General features: G+C 40.5%; 1 long non-coding RNA gene across 1 annotated transcript; it reads left to right on the top strand.

Moving 5' to 3' along the window:
- Window positions 1–386: 386 nt before the first annotated feature.
- On the top strand, window positions 387–14,434 carry LOC112655428 (uncharacterized). The gene is made up of 3 exons (XR_003133662.3): window positions 387–523; window positions 3,246–3,390; window positions 12,396–14,434. It is a non-coding gene; the product is annotated as an uncharacterized LOC112655428 (long non-coding RNA).
- The last annotated feature ends 260 nt before the right edge of the window (window positions 14,435–14,694 follow it).

Genomic DNA, 14,694 nt, shown 5'->3' with positions numbered 1-14,694 from the left:
TTCCAATTCCCATTTTGGTTATCTCTGGTGTGACTGAAGAACAGAGAGTCTTTCTAATTTGTTAAAAGTAAATTACCATTTAAAATCTTCTCTAGGCAAACTTAGCAAAATCTTCTCTAGAAGATAACTAGATTTTGCAAATGCCTTGGGTAGCATTTCTCTGGCCTGTTCCTTTGAAGGGAAAACTTGAGGTCATACATCTTAAGTATTTTTGTAGTCTGCTAATGATTCCTGAGAGCTCATAATCTGCCTCTTTCTTTCTCCTCTATTAGATAAGAATAGTCCCATAATGATGTAACTAAAATCAGGCACCCCTTGTGATGTTACTGAAAGAAAGCCAATCACTCCATTCCTTATGATCATATCCATTCATTTAAAACCCAACAAGTAAAAATTGGGAGCAAAACTGAGTAGTGCCAGGCCCTCCTGAAGGCCTAGGGGACATAGTGGTAAATAAGATAGAAAAAAAATCCTGTTCTTATGGAGTTTACAAATCGAGGAAAGGTGATGAAAATAAGACAAGGTAAGGTGATATTTTAGATAGTGGTCAAGATGAGCCCATTGGAGGACTTGAAAAATGTTTTCTTTGAAGTAGAACATATATTAAAGAAAATGGATGAATTTTCACAAAATAGGCACATCTGTATCACTAGCATTCAGATCAAGGAATAGAATATGACGAGCATCCTAAAAGCTATCTTCATGCTCCCTCCCAACAATACGTTGTATTAATTTAAAATATACACCATGTCTTATTTTAGGTTGTGAATCCCTTGAGTACAAAAAAGTATGTCTTTTTTACATTAATTCAATAGATGTTAAATAAGGACCCGATATGTATTGGGTACTGAATACTATAAAGAATAAAACATTATTCCTGAATTCGAAATACTTACAATATCATTATTATATATACCCTCCACAATATAGTATATATATCCTCCCAAACAACATGTATTATATGGCCGTATATTACATATATATAACAATAAATGGAATCTAATGTTCAGCACAGATTCATATATAATCAATGAGACTGAAAAAAGAAGAGTGGTCAGTTCTACCAGGGAAGGGGACTGAGCAATGTCAAGAAAGGCTTCAGAGAGGAGATGATGTTTGAACAGAGTTTTGAGAGATTTCCATTCCTCACAGGCCTAGTGTTCTCTGAACAAAGTAGTTAGTGAGTTAATATGTATTTGGGAAACTGAACTTTCCATCTTGGCCTTGAAAACGCAACAGGGTGGTTAGCAGAAAAGATGGTAGAGAGTCAGACTGTGTACTTCCGACTCCTGCCTTCCCGTCCAGGGGCCCAAGACCATTCAGATTTTCAAAAAAATTATCCTTTCCTTTCTTAGGCTGGAACACTTAACTTCCCAGATACTAAATCTTTAAGTATTAATACTGAGTCCTTTCACTATAAAAGGGACCAAACCAAAGGAGGATTGTATGTGAGTTAGGTTGGGATGAGCCTTCAGATGATCCTTTGCTATTATTTTTCAAAGAAATTTTATTTTAAAATTATATAAGAAATAAGCTTTTTCAAACTCAATGCCTCCCTAGTGGTTAAAATCAATTTATTTGGCTATCTATTTTATTGGATATTTAAAATCCTTTGATTCATATATATGGATCATTAAAAATATATAATTTTGTTCTGTGAGAGTGCAACTTGCTTTTTCTTATTCTTTGTTTTAGAGAACTTGGTGTATCAGTCACTTTAACTTCTGCTTCCCATTCACTCTTAGGGATAACATGCTCAAATCCTTGAGATTGTCCATTGTTTATAGAAGTGCTGCAGCGGACATCCTTGTCTGTGGCTCTTTGTACATATATGCATGCTAGTGGCCCTCTAAGGTAGTAACAGGACAGGAATTGCTGAGTCAAAGAGCACAATGTTTTAAATTTTAATAAAGCTGTATCCATTTTCTATTGTTGCTGTAACAAATTAGGGGAACTTGCACTCCAAAATAACACAAACTTACTAAGAGTTCTGTAAGTTCTAAGTCTGACATGGGTCTCACAGGGGACAAATCAAGGTGTTGCTAGGACTGCATTCCTTTCTGGGGGCTCTGGGCTAAAAAATCTGTTTCCTTACCTTTTCCAGTTTCTAGAGGCTGCTGCACCCCTTGGCTCATGTCTGCCTTCCTCCAGCTCTAAAGCTCTTCCTTCTCTCATCACTCTGATGTTGCTGATGCAGTCCTTTTTCCACCTCTGACTCTGACTCTTCTGCCTTTCTCTTCACATCTTTTAGAGACTCTTGAGATTACATTGGCTCCACCTGGATAATCTAGGAAATTCTCCCAATATTAAAAACAGCTGATTGGTGATCTTAACTCCATCTGTGACCTTAATTTCCTCCTTGCCATGTAACCTAACATACTCACAGGTTCTGGGGATCAGAGCATGGGCATCTTTAGAGAGGGGGCATAATTTTGCCAAAAGCCATTCAAATTGCCTTCCAAATGTGTTATTAACTCCCCCAACCCCTCGTGCAGTGTAAGAGAGTGCCACTTTCCTTACACTTTCACCAATACTTGGTGTTACTGTGCTTTAAATTTTTTGCCAATCTGTAGATGACAATGAACCACTGCTAGCCCACGGTAGGCACTCAAACTTTTTGACTGAATAAATGAATGAATGCTATTGTAAGTCGTCTCTCCCCTTTTACTAGCCAAGCTGAGCATCTTCTCACATGTATTGTGGCCACTTGTACTTCCTTTTCTGTAAATTACCTGGTCTTCACTCTTGCCCATTTTTCCTGGGAGGTGTTATTAATATGCAGGAGTTCTTAATTTGATTTTTTTTTATGATAGTCACACAGAGAGAGAGAGAGAGAGAGAGAGAGAGAGAGGCAGAGACACAGGCAGGGGGAGAAGCAGGCTCCATGCACCGGGAGCCCGACGTGGGATTCGATCCCGGGTCTCCAGGATCGCGCCCTGGGCCAAAGGCAGGCGCTAAACCGCTGCGCCACCCAGGGATCCCAATTTGGTTGTTTTTTTAAAAAAATATTTTATTTATTTATTCATGAGAGACACAGAAAGAGAGAGGCAGAGACACAGGCAGAGGGAGAAGCAGGTTCCATGCAGGAAGCCCGATGTGGGACTTGATCCCGGGACTCCAGGATCACGCCCTGGGCTGAAGGTAGATGTTCGACTGCTGAGCCACCCAGGTGTCCCAAATTTGGCTGTTTTTTTTAAAGTCATAATCCAAAATCAGAAAGAAAAAAATAAAATATGTTTCCACAGACTGATTCCTCATTATAGTTTTCTCTGTTGAACTAAAATGCGGAGAATAAAGCAGAAAGTATGAATATGGAGGACATATGAACTTGCAGTTGAAGATGCAGTTCCTGGGTTCAACTCTGTTGCTTGGACAGCTATGTCATCTTAGGTAAGGTCTCTCTCTCTCTCTTTTTTTTTTTTTTTTCAGGATCTGATTCTCATCCATATAAAGAAATTTTTGTACTAAAAAGCCTCTAAGACCCCATCCTGCTCTGATAGCCAATTATTCCGCAATTAGGAAATAATTCATCATTTCTCTAGTTTAACTGGATCCTGCTCTACAAAGGGTCAATGAGCTACCTACCACATTCTTCCCAGGTCTGTATCCATTTGACCAGCTTAGATACCACCTAGTCACTACTCAGGGATTCTGTTCTACCTCGAGGGTACATGACTGTCTCTCTTTAACTTATGATGACAATAACAGTTGGCATGCATTCTTTGATTCATATATATGGATCATTAAAAATATATAATTTTGCAGGGCCTAACATTTATCTTCTAGGCACTATGCCAAAGAGTAAATGTGCACTGTCTCATTAGGGTTCCTATTTGACCAAGGAGAATGTTGAGACATATGGAGGTTGTGTAATTCATCCTTTGTCCCCCAATACACACACGCATGCACTTGAAGCTTGTGCAGCCTGGCTCCCCAGGCTGATTTCTAAATAGTATAGGTCAACCTGAAGAGAGCCCTTTCTATGCTTCTATCTTGCTCTCCTTTCACATAATTAGCTCTCCTCATTAAAGAAGTCAACTTGGGGCTCTTTTTTCACTGTGTATGCAAAACTGAGCTTAAATTTCCTCATTTTCTTGTATTTTGAGGGCTTGACACAAGTTCTCACTTGTGTATTGGCTTAGGCTGAAGATTCATTATGCAAAATGCCTAAAGATAAGGTTAAGGCCACCTTACTTCCAACCACTCAAAAATGCAAATTACATCAACCATGGCATATAATTTTCTACCCACAACATTGGCAAAAATGAAATGATGGGTAACATCCAGTGATGGTGAAGGTACATTGAAAAGGGTATCATCATACATGCCATCCCTGAGTGTAAACTAGCACAGTACTTTTCCGAGGACTATGTCACAGTGGCTTGAATAGTATCAAAGTTTCAACTGCACATACAACTTAGGTCCATTAATTTCTCTTTGGGGCAATCATCCTAAAGAAATATCAGAATGCCATATACATACACACACATATATATGTTATACACACATATTTGTATATTTGGTGTATACAGCTGGTACAGGTCTGTCACAGTACAGAAATGGAACAATCTAAATTCTAGCAGTAAGAGAAAAATGAAATAAACTATTGTAACTATAGAATGGAATGCCATGCAATAGCTTAAAAGAATTAGGTATATCCATACACACCAGCTCCCCAACATATTCTTAAGTGAAAAAAGGCTAGCTGTAGACTAAAATGTACAATGTGAATCTATTTACAAGTTTAAAATAATACAATGCCATCATGTGCATTTATTTTGTATATATAATCCATATCCTGTGTATGTATTCCTGTACATTTTAGAAAAAAGTTATCTGCAGGATATACACCATTAATGGTGGTTGTTGCCGGAAAGGGAGGGAATGGATTTGGCTTGGGGGTATGAATTAAAAAGAGAATTTCACTTTTGTGAACATTTGTTCTGCTTGGCTATTTTACAATCATGTATTACTTGAGTAATTAAAAAAAATTAAAATGGGAGCAAAAAGAAAGGACCAGAGGCTGTAGAAAATTGATTTTTGTAGAAACCAGACTAGCTCCTCATATTAATGATTCATATAAACAGTAAATCAGATCAAAGTAACAACCACAGCTAAACTTCTGTCTTCACCATTCTGGAGGGAGGCCACCTTTTAGGAAGTCAGCTCCCCCAGGAAGGAGCTTACAGTGTTCTTTAGCCCACGAAGGAGCTCTAGAATTATACAATGCGTAACTCTTCCTGGCTTAGTAAAAATTACTCCTTGCTGTGATAAAAGACACTAGCCTGCACTGTAATAACGATTGCTCTAAATGTCTGTATAATTCATATGACACTATAACCATTTTTTGTCAACAAAACCCTGCATGAACAAATTTAATCTACGAGGCAAAGATGATTTCATCTGTAGTTTGCCGCTTGAAGGTTTTGCCATACATTTAAGTCAAAATATATGGCCCACAACACCATACCCTTGATTCAGGCCACAGACTCCCCTCCAATTACCACATTTATCCTTAGTTCACAGTGGCCTTGCGATGGAGCAGCAACCATTCTGCTTATAATGATTTCAAGTGCTCTTCAGATTTAATGGAATAAACTAGATGAATTATGTCACCAGGGTTTTGCCATCTTTTAAGCCTCACAGGCTTGCTATCACCATACCCAGAGCAGAACCAAAAGGTATTTCTCTATTTGTTAGAGGTGGCTGATTCCTCGTTTTCCTCCTCATCTATTTTTGTTTGCTTGTCTGTTTTGTTTCTCCTCCTGTATATAACTGTATCGAGGGATTTGTTCCTAATAATCCAGCTTTCCAACAACAAATCTTTTTGTCAATGATGAGGAGTTGGGGTTTAAATATTTACTTGTATTACTTTAAGGTATGTCACGCCTGGCCTCAGCAAAAAGTAATATGATCATATTTCAAAGCAAGGAGACTCACAGGTGCACAGGGAGGCTGTGAGCCGCAACTGAGTGGCGATTGAGGGGGTCTGATGGATACATGCCTAGCAGAGACTCAGAAGAGAAGCACACCAGCTTCTTCATAGACCAGGGTCCACTTAACCAGAAAGAAACCACTGTGAGGTGGAGAACATGGGGTGGGAATAAGCAACTAACCAGGAGTGCAGAGATTTGGATTCCCTCCAAGTCAAAGGAAGAAAGAAAATGGATTCCCATTCAAGTTCAAAAGGCCAGCAGCCAGGCTGCCAAGGGGTAGGGGGAGTGGGCCCAGAAGAATGAAACCAAGAGCTAACCCAAATCCTGAGGAAGAAGGATAGACTTACCACTAACAGCTCAGGGGTGGCCAGTTGGCACCCCAAGGCCTCCAGGCTATTCCCCCGAGCTCCAGATTGAGGCTGCCCAGCTCTGTTTAGACTCTTCACCATGGTTCCCAACCAGGAACTGGAAGCTTTGTGCTTCCTCGGCAAACACAGCCTGGCTGTGGCAGGCCAGAATGAGGCACTCAGTCACTATGTGTGCAGGTGGCATACTTTCTGCTGGGACTCACCTGACAAGAGGTGAGGAATCTGACATTTTAGGCTGAGATTTCTTTCCCTTTGCCTTTCCTGGGGAATGTGTTGGGGCCAGTACTTTGTTGCCTGCATCATGGTTTGAAGGAAAGAGTTCAAAGCAAATATCAGCAAACCCAGATTTTAGCCTTGGCATTCATTCATTCATTCAACATGTATTTATTAAGTGCCTATGATTCACCAGGGCCTCAGGCCCTGGGATTGTAAGGTGAGAAAGAGAGAAAGTCATGACTGAATTTGCAACCCAGTAGTGGAGACAGACATTAATCAACCAGTTCCACAAATAAATATGTAATCACATATTGTGATGTGTGATGAAGGAAAGACCACAGGGCTATAAGCATTTATTAGAATGTGGGCAGAGGAAGGAATACCTAGTTTGAGAAGCCAGAAAGCATTCCCTGTAAATTGAAAACGTTAGTAATAATTAACCAGATGAATGGGAAAGGAACGTTTTAGACAGAAGGGATAGCATGTGCAAAGATCCTGGGGTAGGAAAGGTGGTATGGGATGTTTAGGGAAGAAGGCACAAGTGATCAGAACATGAGGGTAAGAGGCAGACTAGATTAATAGGAGGTTGGAGTGGCAGGCAGGGGTCAGCCTTTCTTTCTTTTCTTTCTTTTTTCTTTTTTTTTTAAGTAACAGAAAACTTCAATTGGCCAACAGTATTGTTAATAAGAGCATTCCATGAAAACAAGCACCACAAACTAACATCTACTGGTCCTTAGATAAAGGAAATTTCAAACAGGTGAGGAGGCAATTTTGTACTCCTATAATGGGGCTGTTAATGGAGCCATGTCAGCTCACGACTGTCCAATCTCCTCACGGTAGCCAGCTGCATACTTGTCTTCCAATGTTAACAGCCTTCAAGTAGTGAACACTTCTTATCCGTCAGGCACTGTACGTAGCACCTTACACATATTATTTCATTTAATCCTTTCAACAACGCTGTGGGTTGTTAAATAGCACTGTTCACAGATATTCCAGGTCTCTCCCTTAATAGGGACAGGACTAACATGATAGGACCGTACCTCCTACTTCCTTGAAGTTAGGTATGGCCTTATGATGAGTTTTAGTCAATAAAACATGAGGGAAACTGAGTTATGTTATTTTTATATAGAAGCATTTAATTGCTGGTGTCCTTATTCAAAGTTTCCTTTTTTTCTGATTATGAAAACATGTGTCTATGATCAGTGATTCTCCCAACTGGGAGTAATTTTGCCTCTTAGGTGACATATGGTAATGTCTGCAGATAGTTTTGGCTGTTACAGTGCGGGAGGGTATTTTGTTTTTGGTGGTTTGGGTTTGTTTGTTTTTAAACAGAGAGGGGTGTTTATTGTCTCCGAGGGCTCAGAGGGAAAGAGCTGAGGGAGAGTTGCAAAACTACTTCCCCTATGCCCAAGGACACACACACACACACACACACACACACACACACATACTCTCCTCCTGGGCCATGGCTCTGTGGGATACCCACAGAAGGGCAAAGAGGCTTACACTGACCTAAAGCTTCTCAGGGAGGGACACAAAAGTGATGACATGATTCTCGGACATGTCATGTAACATGTAACATTGCTGAGGGCATCTAGTTAATAAAGACCAGGGATGCTGCTAAGTACCCTACACTACTCTGGACAGCCCCCTCACAACAATGAATTACCCATTCCCAAATGTCAAAGTGCCAAAGTGGAGAAATCCCGGTTTAGAACGGAGTCTCAGCCTGTGTCTCTGAGTCAAAGACAATGATTAATGAGCAAATCTCCTCTGCGGGTGACACCGAACATAAGCTTGATGGAAAACAAAACTTTGTTGTATTGAGCCACTGATAAATGCAAGACGCTTAATATTCCAGCGTAAGCTCCTAATTCCAGCACCCTGCCTACTACAGTGGTAGATACAATGATTACTTCCATTTAATAAATCAGGAATCTGAAACTCAGAGATGCCAAATAAGTTGCCTGATACCACATAGCAATGCAGAACTGGGAATTTTACCCCAAACATCTGGACACTAAAACCTATATCTTAACCACTCTGTTAATGGCTAACCAAATATTAGTCATTAAGGATCCTGTTCACAGACCCCAGGGTTTGAAAATGGGACCATGACCAAGAGCCACTGAACCCGCCCACGGGAAGAAGGTGGCCTACAAAATTGCTCCTATTTGTCTGATAGCTGTTTGTTGAGGTAATTCAGAAAGATGTTGAGAAACAGGTTTAACTTATAGAGGAAGATAGTATCTCAAATTTTAATATTTTGCTTTTGTTCCTCATACTTCCTTGTACATACAGGAACATTTTTTTCCTAGTCAATTTTGGTACCCTGGGGTTTCTCAGTACTTCCAGAAAAATTAGGATTCTTAGACCACTATCCATTTTCCAGGACTCTAGAGTTTGGGCTCAAGTGCCAGTTCTGTCCCATACCAGCTGTATTATTAAGTTACTTAATTTCTTCATGGCTCAGTTTCCTCATTTGTTAAATTAGATGGAGTAGTAATAGTACTACTCTCAGGGTTGTCAGAGCAATCAAACTATCTAATATTTGCAGTGGTTGGCATATAGTAAGTGTGACTTTAGCATTTATTAAACAAATGAAATTTGAGGCAGAGAAATGGAAGGAGAAAAGAAAAGTTAAAGGAAGAGAAGTCCTAATTGTCATTTAGGACAACACAGTTCTAAGCATAAAATCAAAGTACTATGGGAATATATCTGCAGTCAATCTACTGGGGGTGGGTGGGTAAGTCAGAGAATGCTCTGCAAAGGAGCTACTGCTTGGGCCAGGTCTTGGGGAGAGAGTGGGAGTTACCAGGTAGACACAGTGCAAAGGGCACATTTTGGCAATGCAGAGTAATTACCCTGAGGTGACCAGCTTAGAGGTGTGACAGGAGACAACACTAGTAAGCTCTTTGGTGATCTGATAATAAAGAATTTTGATGTAGTTTCAAAGTTGCCCAATAAAAATGGAGAAAACAGAGCCCAGCACTGAAGCTGTGGAGCACTAGAACAAGCAATGAATAATCGCGCTGAGTTCACCTGGATCCCACCTTACATGATCTGCCATTGCAAAATTCATTGTTGTGATTCTTTAAAAACAAAACAACAATTAAAAAAACTGGTAGTTAGCCATTTACCTTTTTGGGGGACTATGGACAGAGAGATTTTGACAAGATCTGAAACTACCAAGCTTCAGGGGAACAAGGGGAGGGTGAAAATCCCCAGTCTCCATTTATTTCCTAAACTCTAGGCATCCTGAGTCTTCATTTAGGACTTCAAGTGACTCAGGGCTAGTCACACAAGCCCAGCCTCCCTGCTCATTGCTGCCAGCACAGCCAGTGCCCAGGCTCCCGAGTCTCTGCGGTAGCTAGCTGCCCTCTGCCAAGGCTTCTGAGGTGAGAGGAAATCAACACTTCCCAAATTTGATGCAGAAATGAGGTACTTGATCCCTGACACTGAAGAAAAGAACTTTGCCCCTGGGTTTTATTTTGGTTATTTTCTCTGGAGCAGGACCTGAGGCACAAGCAAAATCAAAGTTTCATGTGATGCTCTTGGGACAGCCCAAGAGAGAAGTGTATTTCAACTCCAAAAATCTCTCAGCTTCATCCCTCCCAGTGGATTCCTGGGAGAATGCCCAATGCTTCAGTTCCCCCACCAGACCTCCAGTGATAATCCTGGTTATACTGAGATGTAACCAACCTTTGCATTTCACAGTATATATTCTCAGGTGTCCTCTCTTGAATTTTCTATTACTTTACCCCAAAATCCAGAGAGAGGAGTCGGTAGGGCTATATGGCCTTAAAAGAAGGTTTTTGAGGAACAAGAAATATTATTCACCCTAAGTGAAGAGATGAGGAAACTGAGGAATATAAAAAACATGTTTGCCCAAAGTCCCATGATAAAATTATAATAGTTTTGGAATGAGAAATGGAGATTAAAGAGTCAACCAGCTACCCAAGATGCTAAAACAAAACAAAACAAAAAACCAATTGTTTAATTAGGTGTTATCCTTAATCTAGCAGTTAAATTGGTCCACAAGACTCCATATCACATGTAATCAGGGAAATACAAATTAAAACAACAGTGAGGTTACACTACACACCTATTACAGTGGCCAAAATCCAGAACACTGACAACACCAAATGCTGGTGAGGATGTGGAACAATAGGAATTCTCATTTCTTGTGGGAAGGAATACAAAATGGTATAGCCGTGTTGGAAGACAGTTTGGCAGTTTCTTAGCATATGATCCAGCAATTGTGCTCCTTGGCGTTTTCCCCAAATGCGTTGAAAACTTACATCTGCACAAAACCTGCGTGTGATGTTTATAGCAGCTTTCTTTACAATTGTCAAAAGTTGGAAGCAACCGAGATGAAGGAGGTAAGTGAATGGATAAGTACCCTGGTCCATCCAGACAACGAGATATTATTGCTAAAAAGAAATGAGCTATCAAGCCATGAGAAGACACAGAGGAATCTTAAAAGTATATTGTTAAACAAAAGAAGCCAATATGAAAGGCTACATACTGTATGATTCTAACAATATGACATTTTTAAAAAGGCAAAACTATGGAGACAATAAAAAGATAAGTGATTTCCAGGAGTTGGGGGGAAAGAAGGATAAATATGTGGGCCCAGACAACTTTTTAGGGCCGTGAAACTATTCTGTATGATATTGCAATGGGGGATCCATGTCATTATACATTTGTCAAAACCTAGAGAATGTACACCACCCAAGCGGGAACCATAATGTAAGCTATAGACCTTGGGTGATAATGATGTGTCCATGTAGATGCATCAATTGTAACAAATGCGCCACTCTGGTTCAGGATGTTGATAATGGGTAAGGCTGAGCATATGTGAGTACAGTGGGGATATGGAAAATCTCTGTATCTTCCACTCAGTATTGCTGTGAACCTAAAATTGCTCTAAAAAATAAAGTCAGCTTTTTAAAAAGGAAATAGAATAGAAAAGAAACTATTGTAATGCCTCTCACTTCATAAAGGCAAGTGTATTTTCGAAAACTGTTTCCTGTGCATATGTGTATAAAATCCGTATCTTACTATGGGTTGTAGTAGAGTTCAAATATTAGGTTATATGATTTCTTTTTTTTTTTTTTTTTTTAATTTTTATTTATTTATGATAGTCACAGAGAGAGAGAGAGAGGCAGAGACACAGGCAGAGGGAGAAGCAGGCTCCATGCACCGGGAGCCCGACGTGGGATTCGATCCCGGGTCTCCAGGATCGCGCCCTGGGCCAAAGGCAGGCGCCAAACCGCTGCGCCACCCAGGGATCCCGGTTATATGATTTCTAAATGTTGGTTCAACTCTAGCCCTTTTATTTTGTTAATGAGCCAAGAGGAAGACAAAGGGGCATCCTGAGAACTAGTAGGGTTCCCAGCTGAGGATCTCAATGGCCTGTTCTGTGCACAACTCTATTTTATATTGGAGCCATCTCAAAGGATGTTTTCAACTGCAGAGTAGGTCATGAACAGCTGATCTATTTTCCCTGCCAAGAATATCCCTCCTTTCCACTCCTACCTCTATCTCCTTTGTGTACCTGGTAAATTCCCACATATCCTTGAAGACCCAGTTCAAATATCACTTTCTTTCTGTAAATTTCCCTGGGGACCTAAGTAGAAGGAGCTGCTGTTTCCTGGGTATGCCCCACAAGTTTGTGCAGACTCCTCCACTAGCTCTTCCTGTTTTATTTTAGGCAGCTATTTACACGTCTGCCTCTCTCTGGATGTGAACTCTATGCGAGAAGGAGCTGTTTGTTTCATTTCATTTCCATATCCTCAGCTTGGGACACAGGGTTTAGAACAGAGCAGACACTTGATTGTGCTGGTTGAATTAAACTAAATTCTCTTTTCAGCGCATCCTACACCTGCTGAGCCATTCAGGAAAAGAAACCACTTTCATCTCATGGAATGACCAACCCCTGTGATGGGCCTGGGCCAAGCCCTGTTGCCCATCTCTCAGTGAGCCCCTTGGCCATCCTACTGAGGACAAGCCACTGAAGGAATTCCCTCCAGCCTGCTGCATGCTGCTCGCTGGCCTTCTGCCAGCAGATACTCTCCGGGGAAGCTGCTTCCACTTTCCTACTGCCTTTGGCTTTAGCCTTTTCCAGACTTGATAACTAGACATTGACTATGTCCTGTGCCTTTGATCCTGCTCAGCTCTGTTCCTCCCCACCCTGCCAGGGATACAACCTGCAGAACTCTGGGGTGGACAACTCCATTCAAGAAGATGCAGCATGGCAAGAAGCAAGATTCTTTTTTTGGTCACTCATTACCTGAATTCCTTCACTCTCTACTTCAGTGTTGACTGACTTTACAAAGGCTACTGAAGTTGGCATTTTTGCTTATTTTACTGATGTCCATCAGATGCATGTGGTACCCAGGATCATCATCGTAGCAGCCCATCTCAAAGGGCCTATGTTGTTAATTATCAATTAGCAAAGGCTCATTTGCATATTTTGTGTACTACTTATGTAATATTTAATTATCTTTTTAAAAAATATATTTTATTTATTTATTCATGAGAGAGGCAGAGAACACAGAGAGAGGGAGAAGTAGGCTCCTTGCAAGGAGCCCGATGTGGGACTTAAGTTCCCCGGACCCAGGATCATGCTCTGAGCTGAAGTCAGATGCTCAACCACTGAGCTATCTGGGTGTCCCAATATTTAATTCTCAAACATACACTTTCCCCAGAGCTTTGATTTTTCTTCCACCTAGACCCAATTCTCTCCTTAGCACTTCCCTGCTTAGGTTATAACATTATAGCATACTGCCATTAAAACAGTGATTCCCAAATTCCGCCTGCACACCCAAATCATGCGTATACTTGAAAAGACAGATTCCTGGGAGCTCATTTCCACATGCCTAAGGATGGGCTCAGGGATTTTTATTTTTTCAAAAGCTCCCCAGGAGATCCTAATGTTTGTCCATGTTTGAGAGGTACCACTTGATATGAATCCATCAGGAAATAAGATGTTCAATATTCAAGAACTCCCCAGATGAACAGAATTTACAAATTTAAAAATCTAAACAATTTGCTGAACTATTCATCACTCCCTCCCCACATTTTCCTAAAATCTATTAAATATAAGCAAAAGGTAGAACACATAATTAGCCATTATATTTATAATGAGTGAACTCTTGGATATTAAGCCCTACACTGTAGTCTAGTGATGTGCTCATGCAAATTCATTGTTTGCCCCTTGTCTAAGTGGCTCCAGATATTTTTTTAAATATTTTATTTATTTATTCATGAGAGACAAAGTGAGAGAGAGGCAGAGACACAGGCAGAGGAAGAAGCAGGTTCCATGCATATAGCCTGAGGTGAGATTCGATCCCAGGACTCCAGGATCATGCCCTGGGCTGAAGGTGGCGCTAAACCCCTGAGCCACTGGGGCTACCCAGCCCCAGATATTTGGCTTCTCTTTTCAGTGCTTTTCTTCTCAGTTTATGTTCCAGAGAGCTGATGTTAAAAGAAGTAGGATCTCCAGGTTTGGGGGGTGGAGGGTGTGTAAATATGTACAGATTATCTTCAATGATTTCTTTTTTTACACATCACTATGATGTGACTTCCACTAGAATATAGTGTTTGGTGCATTTCTTGGGTTCTGGTGATGGGCTTCCAGGAGTACACCTTGATGATGAATGCAACCTTTGCCCCAAAGGACAATAATTGGCTTATACAGCAATATAAATGGCTGACATGGGAAGAGAATCTTTTAAAACTATATTCTAATCAACATAGGGGCACTTGGGTGGCTCAGTCAGTTACGTGTCTGTCTTCGGTTCAGGTCATCATCTCAGTGTCCTGGGATTGAGCCCTGTGTCAAGTTCCTTGCTCAGTGGGGAGACTGCTTCTCCCTCTTTCACTACTCCTCCCCGTTACTCGTGCTCTCTCTCCCATTCTCTCTCTAAAATAAATAAATAAATAAATAAATAAATAAATAAATAAATAAACAAAAAAATAAAACTTTAATAAAATTATATTCTAATCGACATAGATAATTGCTGAATGTTTGTAGTACTTCTCAAACTTGAGTATGAAAGAGCAGCCAGGTTGCTTGCTTAAAATGTGGATTTTAATAAAATAAAACAAAATGAAATGCAGATTTTATAGCCTAACTCCCAGAGATTCTGAAACATTAAACCGTAGGG

This window comes from Canis lupus, chromosome 9 (genome assembly GCF_003254725.2).
Source record: "Canis lupus dingo isolate Sandy chromosome 9, ASM325472v2, whole genome shotgun sequence".
Lineage (NCBI taxonomy): Eukaryota > Metazoa > Chordata > Mammalia > Carnivora > Canidae > Canis > Canis lupus.
Note: the sequence above shows the minus strand (reverse complement) of the source record. Positions and strands in the feature narration are given on the sequence as shown.